Source organism: Pipistrellus hanaki, assembly GCF_964339955.1.
Source record: "Pipistrellus hanaki genome assembly, chromosome: 3".
Lineage (NCBI taxonomy): Eukaryota > Metazoa > Chordata > Mammalia > Chiroptera > Vespertilionidae > Pipistrellus > Pipistrellus hanaki.
The window spans coordinates 118,381,777-118,386,494 of NC_140505.1; the positions used below are offsets into that span (position 1 = coordinate 118,381,777).

The 4,718-nt window shown below is 39.3% G+C and overlaps 1 pseudogene across 1 annotated transcript; it reads right to left on the minus strand.

Annotated features, from left to right (window-relative positions):
- Positions 1 to 623: 623 nt before the first annotated feature.
- LOC311619983 (AP-1 complex subunit beta-1-like) lies at positions 624 to 3,399 on the minus strand (annotated as a pseudogene). The gene has a single exon. The product of its transcript is annotated as an AP-1 complex subunit beta-1-like (transcript).
- Between the last annotated feature and the right edge of the window lie 1,319 nt (positions 3,400 to 4,718).

A 4,718-nucleotide genomic window follows, 5' to 3' on the forward strand; every position in this document is an offset into this window, starting at 1 on the left:
CCATGTTCTTTCATTATGCCATTTCTCTCTTGAAACAGAATGTAAATCTGTGCATTATCAAGAGGAAGACATGGCATTCAGTTAGGTCTCCCAGGAATAAATATTAAATTAAGAATGTGTGTGTGGATAACTACACTTACCTTTATATTTTTCTATTAAAAAATAAACCTTGGAGATTGTTACTTGTGGCTTCTTAAACTTTTTCTTTTCCCCCATATACTTTTCCTTTGATATTTTTGTCTTTTAATGCTTTTGAAATGAACTCTCAACAACAAAATACCAAGATATATATATATATATATATATATATATATATATATATATATATATATATATATAAATTCCAGCCATTGGGACAGTACGGAGAAGCCCACAAGTTAGAACAGACATCAGGAGGCAAGAGGTGGGAAATGACTGAAGCAATGGTTAACACATAATCAAAGGAAGATAAAACTACCCAGCAGGCTGTGCCCTAATTTAGCACAAGTTTGACGAGTCACTACAGTGGTGGGTGGCCTCAGTGTGCATAGGTTCAGATTCTACACGGCAATACAATTTCTTCCAGTTAAGAGTTCTTGGCTTGTACTGATCACACGGTGGCCTGAGGGCACAGGAACAATCTACTAGTTTTTCAAACTGCTTTCAGAGATCTGATAGACATCCTGAGAGACTTCAGAATGCTACACCTCAGTGACAGCATATAATTGGGGTTTCTGGCTGGATACGTAGCTCAGCCAAGATCCAGATGCCATTTGTGAGCTTCAGAGGTTGGAACAGCACGTCATGCCCTTCCACATTCCTCTCAGCAACAGTATAAATGTTGTTGTTTGCAACTTGCTGAAAACAGTGTCAGCATTTAAATGACATTCCTTCATCTGAAACTGAAGGTCCTTTTCACTGCAGACATCCTTCCATGTTGCAAGGAAGACCTGGTGCTCCATTCTGCCATCTTCTACAAAAATCACATTAAGTGGGATGAGGCAGCTGAAGTAGATGTCAATCCTGTTTTCCACAGCTACCTTCAGGTTTTTCAGAGGTTCCATCTTCATGACTGGGGCCAAGATGTTGAAATTCAGGGAGACATCAGTGCTTTGGTTTGGCATCAGTAGTGTATGGCCAGAGAAGTTCTTACCAAAGCTATTCTTATTAACCTGGACTGCAAATTCTGTTATGCACTGCAGAGCTTTGTTGAAGTTCATGTCCACATAGATGTGCCCCTGATGATGAATAAATATTCTGGAAATCTCTAAGCATTTAGCCTTTACTGCAGACAGCCTTAGGAGCCACATATCCTCTATGTGTATGCCTATCCCTGAACAGAATTCAAATCATTCATACCACTGCTGACCACAGCAAAAGTAGGTGAAGGAGCAATAGTTGTGGGCACTGATAACGGCAAGAAGGATTGTCCCACTGTTGGACTTCCTCCAATGCTTCCACCAAGCTCACCGCTAAGCAGAATTTCTAGTCCTCCTTCCAAGGGATCCACTGCTCCCATCTGCATGGTGGACACCTGTGTCACAATGACTGGGGAACCAAGGTCAAGGTTTATAGGGTCTCCCAGAAGGTCACCTTGAGAGGGAATAACCTGACACTGTTTCAGGTTGGAGGTAGTGGTGGTACCAAAGGACTGTCACCTGCATCAGTGCTCTCATGATGTATTCACAAGTGTTTGTGATAGATTCGTGATTTCCTCCCACAAAAGCATTGAAAAGCTTGTGATACAGAGAGGCAGAGAACCACTGTGGTAGGTTTAGCTCATCCAGCAGAGTTGGCTCAATGAGATATGTCTCCTCAGAGATCCTTGGCTTCTCAGACAATTCTACTTCTTTGGCTGTGAAAGAGTCCATTGAAAGAAACTTCTAATAAATGTAGCCCCTGTTTCAAAGGTCAGGATTAGCAGAATCCTGAGTTGCCAAAATCAAGACCAGTTCCTGAGCTTCTGATGGTTTCTTGAGAAATAGCTTCACTATGGCAGTAAGCAGAGAGAGCTGTAACCTGGATGCTTTCATCATGAGCACCCTCCAGGGAACGCTCTAGTAACTCATCTCCCTTGTCAATTCATTCAGCATATTCTCCCGCAATCCAAAGTATAGCTGCTCGATCATCTGGATCATACAACGAGTCCAAGTTCTCACAACAATGACTATGATATTTTCATACTTGTTGGGGTACTTGTAGAATATGTCACTGATTAAAACAATCACCTCTTGAGCCACACAATTTACTTGGGTAGGGATAAGATTAAGCAATTTGCATATACAATGTTCTGAATATTGTTCCACCTTGATGGCACACTGTCCAATGGCCCAAACAGCTTTGCAAACAAAGTCAACACCAAATTTTGGACATATTCTTCAATTTCGCCAGAATCTTAACAATATTAGCTTGGGATTCCAAAAGAATCATGATGTCAAACTTCTTTAGTGTCACATAGATGGGATCATTATAATTCATAAAGAAGACTTTGATTTCCTGCTTTAGAATTTCACGCATCTTTTTGACAATTGGGTTGATATTCTTCAGGGTATGTACTGCACTGCACCTCTGGCTCCCCAGACAGCAAAGTGGCAAGTGGAGGGCCAACTTATTCAGCAACATATTACAATAGAGGACTTCAGTTACAACTCTATACATTTAATTTGGAATTTCTGTGAAAGCCCCACAGCTGAGTTGGTATGAGATAGCCAGGGAGTTACCCCCTCACAGATGCTCTGAGCCTCTTGGTTATTCTTTAGAATTGTAATTGGACAGGTAGTGCAGAATGAAAATCTGGTCCCATTCAGAGCACTCATTCAGAGCTGTCAGCACTTTACTAATGTTCTGTGGGCTCAGATCGAATAAGTTGCTGTGTGGGTGTGATTCACTGATTTCAGATAACATTGCTATAGCATTAGCCACCCTTGAATTTGAGTCTACTACGAGATCTTGCAGAGAATTCATAAATCCCCAACTGTCGTACATTTGAGCATTGATCTCCTGGCATTCTGCCAAGCAGATTGCTACAGTTTTCTGAACCCTATTTATCCTTAAAGCACTTGTGGAGAGACTCAGAGATATTCTATAATCTTGTCCACCTGATGCACCCCATGGTTCTGACGCCAAGCCTGAGTTAGAGGATTGGGATCTTCACAGTCCTTCACAAAGCCATAGACATGTAGGTTGGCCATGTCTGGCTGCCTGTCAGCATAGCTCATCAAGTGGAGAAACACAAGCTTCTGTAGTTCCAGGTTGTCAGTCTGCACACAGTTCACTACATCTGGAAAGAGAGTGCTAACATCCTTCCCCACAGTCATCGCAGCAATTACTTTCTTTACAATATCTTCCTTTGCATTGTTAAGTCTTTAATTCAAAGATTTATCCTTTTTTATTGGTTGTGAAGTACTTGGAGACAGTCATGGAGTTGTCTCTTTAATAACGTACATCAGAGGCAAGGGCCTTGCAGCAGCAGCAGCCAGAGAACACAGCCTCAGTGAAGTAATGGTTTAGTCACCTTCAATTTCCCATCAAGACCTTGAGGCATCAAAGGAGAGTGAGAAGGAAAACCCATCACAAGTATAAACCTTTTTTAAGTCCATGTTTGGTCTTGACAATCCATGTGGATTTTACTTTTACTCCACAATATGTATATTCCATAAGTATAGAATTTCATTTTCAATAAACAAACAGCTCTCCAACAAGTGTATTATTCTTCACCGTGTTGTGTCATATGCTTTGCATGCTCAGTATTCACCCAAGAGTTTCATTTTTCATTGTTGGAAGGAAACTCAGTCGAGGTGGCATTCAGAGAGCTTGCAAAGTTTAAGGTATTCAATTTGATTACAATTCAAATGTGCTTATCTGAGAGGAATCAAGAGTCCATTGTTGCCATCTGAATATGGGCTATATTATTGTTTTAATTGGGAAGTAAACAAATGTTTTTCTGAAAACTATCCACGCCGTCATGATTATAAAAACTGAGTTGAAGTTTAAATAAAACATTATCTGTAATATGTTGACCTCTTTATGCGTGGGGCTGGCAGTTCCACATACTTGTCTTTTATCCCCTTTTATACTCTCTTAAAAAATTCCCTTCTGATCCTGGATGGAAAAAAGTTCTCAGCTAAAATGAGTTTATTTTGTTTCTGAGTTTTGACGGAGATGTCTACTTGTGTTTATTGTTTCTAAAATTTTGGCAGGATAAAGAAAAACATTTTTGCTTTTAAAAATCTTAGGGAAATATTTAAATTAATAAAAATAAAATGAGAGCAAGTTTAGACCATTCTTTTGAAGCAAGTAAGCAACTCAAAGTCATAAGGCAGGGTTTCAAAGAACCATTGCCTAAAAAGGCTTCCTTCTACTGAATCGAGAGTAAATTTAATTGAAACAAATTATCTATTTAAACCAACAGACTTAAAATATTTTCCTTTTTCTTTTTATCCAAGTTCCTATACATTAATATATATTCCCCAAATATATTACTAATCATATCTACTACATCTTATTTCTAATATTTTTCTGTCACTTATTTAACCTGTAAGATGGCACAGGTAAATCTTAATGCATTACCTTTAACCAAAAATAAGTACACACCATCATATATTGAGACTTATACACAAATACACATCTTTGCCTTGGGAGGTTTGAAGCAGAATTCCATGCAAAAAGAGCAGGAGACTTTGCAGAAGACCATCATATTTTTAAGCTTTACAGATCATGTGTTCTATGCCCTGGCCAGT